Source organism: Silene latifolia, chromosome Y (assembly GCF_048544455.1).
Source record: "Silene latifolia isolate original U9 population chromosome Y, ASM4854445v1, whole genome shotgun sequence".
Taxonomy (NCBI): Eukaryota; Viridiplantae; Streptophyta; class Magnoliopsida; order Caryophyllales; family Caryophyllaceae; genus Silene; species Silene latifolia.
The window spans coordinates 438619058-438626507 of record NC_133538.1 but is presented as its reverse complement, the minus strand read 5'-3'; the positions used below and the strand labels follow the sequence as shown (position 1 = coordinate 438626507).

Here is a 7450-nt window from a genome sequence, read left to right as displayed (position 1 = left end):
GGCATAAACTCCGTCTGCAAAGAGAATCACGAAAGGAAGCCTTGAGTACTTTCTAACCCGAACTTCAACATTTCCTTTTTACAGAAAATCCATCGTTTGAAGAAGACACTTTTAGTTCTGTAAACCAACCAGTAAATATGCCGAACATTGCCAGTCATTCGGAGCCTAAAGCATCATCAATTCCAAAGGGTTTCAATCTCCAGACTGAGGATGGGAATACATTTGACATTCGTCCGTCCTATATCAATCTGGTGGAGAGAAATCTGTTTAGAGGTGTGGTAGCCGAAGACCCGAGGAAGCATATGGAGGTCTTTACGGACTACTGTTCTACTATCCCCGCCACAAAGGGGGTAACTCAAGACAAGATTAAGGAGGTTCTGTTTCCTTTTTCTTTGACTGACTCAACCAGGGAGTGGCTGACTGATTTGGACCGCATGGCCGCGGGTGTCACAGACTGGGAGACCCTTGCTCTTGCTTTTTATAAGAGATATTTTCCTCCGCAGCGCACTAATCAGCCGAGGGCCAAGATCACAAGTTTCAAAAAGGCACCGGATGAAACTTTCTATGAAGCTTGGTGCCGTTTCAAGAGATTGGTGAGGTCTATTCCTCACCATGGTTTTGATCCGTGGTTCCTGTCCAATCAGTTCTACAATGGGCTATACGATGATCACATAGCCATACTTGATGCATCATCCAACGGAAGATTTCAAAAGAACACCGACGATGATAAGGGATGGGCTCTTATTGAAGAGATGGCGACCCACTGTGCTGAGTATGGAAACACGAGGGACGGTATTAGAACAATTCATGCAGTCGATAAGCAAGTAGTGGCTCAGCTGGAAGTCATGAATGCTAAATTTGATAAGTTGGAGCTGCATTCTGCTGGGGAGCCTCAGACGGACCATTTGCTTACTAGAGGGGAGACTGTCACACGTGAGAGGTGTGGGAGCAACGACGGTCACACTATTGTTGGCTGTCTTACGGAGAAGGAACAGGTCCTTGCTTTTCAACAATACAGGCAAGGGGGGGGGGGGGTTCCTATTATAACAACCAAGGGGTAGTCCATCCCAATTTGAGGTGGGTAAGTCAAAATGTGCTCAATCCTACCCCTCCTCCTCCGCAGCAGCAGCCATATGTCCCTCCTCATAAGGCTCAACAAAGCTTTCAGAAGCCTCCTTCCTTTCCTACACTTAATCAAGGTGCATCATCCTCTGGTGGGGTAAGTGAGCTAGGTGAGTTGAAGACGATGTTGCAGTGTTTGACAAAGCAGTGGCAGCTGAGTGATCAACAAAAAGATGCATCTATCAAGGCACTTGGAACTCAAGTTGCCCAGTTAGCCGCGAATCAGTCCACAAGGAAACCGGGACATTTACCGTCACAAGCCGATAAGAATCCACATGAGACGGTGAATTTAATCAATTTGAGGAGCAGTTATTCATATGAAGGACCGAAATCAGACCCGGGGAAGGTAATTACGGCTGATGAGCAGTGTTCTGTCGAAGAAAAAGAGCTGACGACAAAGAAAGTACTCGATCGACTAATTTCTGGGGGTCGATCGAGTAAAACTGCTGAAGAAGGGACTCGATCGAGTGAAATTTCTACTCGATCGAGTGAACAGGAAAAAGAAGTACTCGATCGAGTAAACAAAACTACTCGATCGAGTGAATTTGCTGAAGAATCTGCTCGATCGAATGATATTTCTGGTCGATCGAGTGAAACATCGCCTGAAAGACCTCGTTCGAGAGGAAAGAAGTCCTGTTCGAAGGATTTAGAGCTTGATCCGGCTGACACGTTGGAATAAAGGAACAAGGGACTCGAGATACCCATCACGGTGCCCTTCCCGTGGCATTTGCAGAATACTAAGGCTAATCAACAATTCGGCAAATTTGTCGAACTCCTGAAAAGCTTGCAAGTCACTGTGCCATTCGCCGAACTGCTGACACAGGTACCCTCTTACCTTCAATTTATGAAAGAAATTTTATCGTGTAAGAGGCACATTAACGACCATGAGACGGTAGCTTTGACCGAGGTAGGGACGGTCCTAGTTCAAAATAAGTTACCTCCCAAACAGTCAGATTCGGGTAGTTTTTTGATTCCGTGTCATATTGGTACCCATTTGATTGATAACGCGTTATGTGATCTTGGCGCTAGCGTGAGTGTCTTACCGCTGTCTCTGGCTAAGAGACTTGGTTTGACAAAGTTTAATTGCACAAATATGACTGTTCAGATGGCCGACCGTAGCATATCACGGCCACTAGGTGTCATAGAAGACATACCTGTTAAGATCGGGAGGTTCTTTATTCTCGTTGACTTCGTTGTACTTGACATCCCCGAAGATACACATACCCCTATTATTTTAGGGAGGCCATTTTTATTCATTGCCCGTGCAGTGATAGACGTCGGGGGCAAGACATTGACCTTCCAGGTTGGGGACGAGGAATTAATTTTCCATCAGTCTAAGTCCCGATGTGCTCCCATGCAAGCTCAGCCTTGCAATTCCCTCTCTTCTATTGACCCTTATTTTGACACTTCAAATTATAATTTGGAATATTGTGTTGCTATCGTGACCCCTCCGCCTCAGGTTGACAGCAAAACGGAGAAAAGTTCGTCTGTTTTCCTTGCTGCAGGTACGGATGAAAGAAGGAGTTGTCAATGGTTTTTGTGCAATTAATGTCAGTCAAGGTGGGAGCGATGATGCTAAAGCTGGTGAGAAAGGAGTAAGGACGAGAAAAGTTCGCGCGTATGTGGACGTCAACTATTCTCCTCCCAACGATTCAAGTCCAAGCTCGTGGAAATTGAAGAGGACGATTAATGTTACTGAGGTGACGTCCTCCAGTCAGAAGCCCTCCAAGGGGCTACTGAATTGCTTTGAGAGATGAGCGGGAAAATGCCCCGTGTACCAATTTGTATAAACAATTTTTAATTTCCGTCGGGCTTGTTTATTGCTTTTATTTAGGACAATTAGAATTTAGACAATTTTTAGCGTAGATTAAGGACTATAGACTGTTACTTTTCGTATTTGGTATTTTGGGATATTTTTGCAAGTGTTTTTATGCAGGTTTGGTGAATTTTACGCAAATTCAAGAGCTTACACGAGGAAAAGAGCTCGATCGAGTACTTTTGTACTCGATCGAGTGGAATTTGTTCGATCGAATGGTTTCCAGTTACTCGATCGACAAAAGCTGAAAATGGGAGTTCTCGATCGAGTAACTTTTTACTTGATCGAGTAGATGAATACAAGAAGTTCTCGACCGAGCTGTTCTAAACCACTCGATCGAATAAAATTGCAAAGACCACGCAAGGAGTCTCCTTAACTTCCCTCTTTTTCACTTCTAATTCATTTTATTCCCAATTTTTCGACCCCTTCTTTATTTGCGATAAAAATTACCCCCAAAATCCTCCATTTTCTTGCCCATTTGCCAAATCCGCCAACTACATTTTGTTTATTGTTAATTAATCGTCATTTTCCCTCTGTTTTCCCTTTGATTTACGCTATTGTACACGGTCAATTAAGGGAATTAGGGTTCCGCGGTTTTTCGACCAAAAATCGCCCAATTTGCTTGTTAGTCGATTAATTGCTCAATTTGTAGGTTCCTAGTCATCAAGTAAGTAATTCCTATACTTCTTTGCATTTTAATTTCATTAATTCTGCTTTTTATGAAGTGAATTAGGAATTAGGAATTAGGTTTTGGTGTTCATACTAGGTCGAAATTTTCGACTACAATTTTGATTTAATGCTGAGTTTGTCTTACTTGATGCTTAATTCCCATACCTCATTGATGATTCACATGTTTAATTCGAATTTTTGCGAGAAATTTGCGATTAAGGCTAATTACAGTCGAAATTTTCGACTGTAAATTGTTTGTTGCTGCTGGTTAGGCTTAATTTGTCTCATTTGTTGCTTAAATGGCTGCTTCTATCATTTGCCACCCCGCCCCTATCGCTGTTTACCCACTATCATTCGAATTTTTTTGACGTAATTTGGGAATTTTTGGGCTGTAGTCGAATTTTTCGACTGTTTAGGGGAAGCTTCACGCTTTTTTCACGCTGATTTCTTATCGCTTTTCCCCTGCCTTTTTGATTAGGATGGATTCAAGCTCTGTGCCCTCTACTAGCTCGACTTCTAGTCCGTATTTGTCTGAGACGGTGGTCCCTGCTGTCACCACCGCCCCCACTTCTGTTAGTACCGCAGCTCCTGTGTTCTTAGTCTCTGCTGCTGGTACTGTTTTTACGCCTGCTAGCACTGTTGTTAGCCCTGTTTCAGCAGCCACCTCAGTCACAGCCACTACTACTGCTAGCCTTTCTTCCTCATTGGCGGTCACAGCTGCAGCCACAGCCTCTACTTCAGCCACGGTGAGCATACCTGTGGCGGACTCACCCGCAGTCGCAGCTGTCCTACGGGCGGTTCTAGTTTCTCGTACTGTCAGTGGACGGTCTTCTACTTTAGGCTCTAGAGGTCGGGGTCGCGGTCGTGGTCGTGCTACACCTGCTGCTGGCTGTGTTACGATCCGAGTGGACGACACTCTTGAATCACACCCTGAGTACCCACAGGTAACTTTTATTAATGGTATTCATTGTGAGAGGTTTTATAACTTGGTTGACTATGACTTTCTCCCTACGCGCTTTCTTTGTCGTACGTCACTTCAGAGGCTCGGCATCTACGAGCCAGTTTTTGAGCTTTTACGGGGCACGGGGATGGCCGGACTCATCACTATGAGCGGCCACACTTTTAGGGAGCTGAGCCTTGAGTTCTTCAGCTCCTTTACCTTCTCCTCAGGGGCACACGACGCTATCTCTACTAGTCTTTCTGTGTCCTTCCGGTTGTATAACCGGACCTTTTCTATGACACTTGAGGAGTTTGGTACCCGACTCGGCCTTTCTTTACGGGCATAGCCACCTTTCTTGCCCATTCTCTCCTCACCGTCTTGCCTCGTGACTTACCTTACATAGACGGTGATAGGTATCTGAGCCTAGCTGCCATGCACTCTCAGACTTGGCTGACCAAAGACTACCGGACATGGAAGATAGACGGTTCCCTATCCGTCGACCTTCCTTGTGACACCTTGCCTCGTCTAGCCCCTTTGCCCACTGTTGCACGGGGCACCCGACCACCACCTCTACCTCAGTACCACCTCCAGGTCCGCCCACCTACTACCTTGCCCGCCGCTAAGAAGCAGCGTAGACTTGAGACCGGAGAGGGATCCGCACCTTCCACGGGTGGCCAGACTTCCACGACCACACCTACCCCAATCCCTACTCCTACTCCTACTCCCGCGCCTTCTGACCAGATACAGACACAGCCGGTCCTACCGGCTAATTTTGTACCTCCACCACCCTTTGAGGCATCCTCGGTCATGGACCAAGGGCGCCGTGACGGTTTGTTAGTTGAGATTGCAGAGAGACAGGCTCGTATGGAGCGGGACATAGCTATGACTTTGTTCCCTCTATACGAGTATCACATGAGGTGACACCGTCCGATCCTAGAGGGTTGGCCACACCCTTCCTTTTACCGGTACCCAGCTGAGGGGTACCCGGAGTCTTCTAATAAGGAGGAGGAGGACGAGGAACCGGCGGCGGCGGCGTAGAGAGCTCGAGCTGATGAGAGGAGGAGGAGAGAGCATGAGGTAGATCCGGACTTCACGGTGACCGTGGAGGACGTGCGTGATAGTGACGAGGAGGCTGACGAGTAGCTGCTGCTCTACTCACTTCCCCAGTTTTCTGGCTGGTTTGGGGAAGTTCGTGTTTTGTATGTTTATTCTCGCTTTTTTATTTATTTTGTCTCCTTTTTAATTTATTGTTTTTCATTCTTTATTGGTTGTATATTCCCGTTCCCCTGTATATATCTGCTGGTGTATGCTGAGGACAACGAGGGCGTTGTCTGTTTTGGTTTGGGCAGGGTATTGCATCCTTTTGAGTCTGCATTTACATTTGTTTTGCATTCACGTTTATTTATTTCAGCTTGCATTGTTTATTTATTTCATTGAATATCAAAAAAAAACCAAAAAATTAGAAAAATTCAAAAATATTCACGTTTATTTTTGCATATAGGTTCAGTCGGAACGGTTGACTTCCGTGATGATATTGCACTATAACTTGTCATTTTACTTGAGCCTTGCACTTCTGTTGATGGTTATTAGCTTTGTCATACGCATAATCTACGAGTTTTTGTTCAAATATAGCTGACTGTTTAGACTTGACCTGATAAATTGGCAACCTACTTTACAATTTTTGAGGTTTAGAGCCCGTAACTGGTGACATTCATGACCAGTTCATTAGGAATTGAGAGTAGTACTCCTTGCATAGCATGTTCATCATTTTTGCACTTTTATGACATTCGATTCCTTGTTAAATGCACACATTCGGGTTTGTGGTCGGTGTCATATGCAGGGAGGTGCTTGTAAATTTTCCCCTTTTCTTATATTTTTCACCCATTTAGCTCCACTTAAGCCAAAACTTGCGTTTTGACCCACTAGCTACATCCCAAACTGAGCCTGCCTAGTCAAGCTATTTTAGCATGTCTTTTATGGTATATTTTTCTGTCTGCAGTTTGGCCCGTGTGTATATGATTGGAGTTGGTGGAAATTAAAGAAAGGAGAATAAGAAAGAAAAGAAAAAAAAATTGAAATTGAAAAAAGAAGAAGAGAAGAAAAACGAGAAAGAAAAGAAAGAAAAATGAAAAATGAAAAAAAATCACGTTTGTACAGTGAAGAACCAGGAACAGAAAGTTTGAAAATTTTTGAGCTGGTTTGCTTTTTGAGTCCGTCTGTATTCACTTTTATCTCGTGACGGCCTCACTCCTTCGTTTTATTCCCTATTTTTGAGGAGATTGTGTATGTGATTAGTGAGTTGTTTGCCAAATGAAGGGCACTTGTACTTTATTTTTCAGTCAGCTGAGATTGGACGGTCTTATATGGTCCTATTTAGGAGCTAGCTTGACGCTTTTACCTCCACATTACCATAACTTGTTTTGCCTTTTCTCACCGGAACCTCACTATTCCCATATCATTTGTAAGCCCTCGGCTATGACGGACATTAATGGTTGGAGTGTGGGCATTAGTACTTGAATCGTCTTTCATTTTTGTTGCATGCATGCTATGTAGGTCGCAGTTAGCTGAGTGACTGTTTCCCTTTCTCTCTTTCACATGTATTATTCACCCTTTGCTTCATGAGAGAAGAGTGACCACGTGAGAGTCCGATTTTGTTGGTCTTGCAAGGTCGATAGGTCGGCTATATTTCTAAACAACTTATAACTCATTTGCGTATTGACTGCTTAGCTATGTCTGTTAATTTTTTATGCATTAAATTGGTTCAAGTAGACATGTTAAGCTAGCTCTGAGTTTTCATTTCTGTTCCATTATTTGCATTTTAGTTTACTCGAGGACGAGTAAAGGTTCAGTTTGGGGAGATTTGATACGTGCATTTTGTATAGTCTTTTTAGCCTATTTTAGCA

General features: G+C 44.1%; 1 non-coding gene across 1 annotated transcript; it reads right to left on the bottom strand.

Annotated features, from left to right (window-relative positions):
* Positions 1-513: 513 nt before the first annotated feature.
* LOC141636570 (small nucleolar RNA R71) lies at positions 514-618 on the bottom strand. Its single transcript, XR_012541176.1, has one exon. It is a non-coding gene; the product is annotated as a small nucleolar RNA R71 (small nucleolar RNA).
* Positions 619-7450: the final 6832 nt, after the last annotated feature.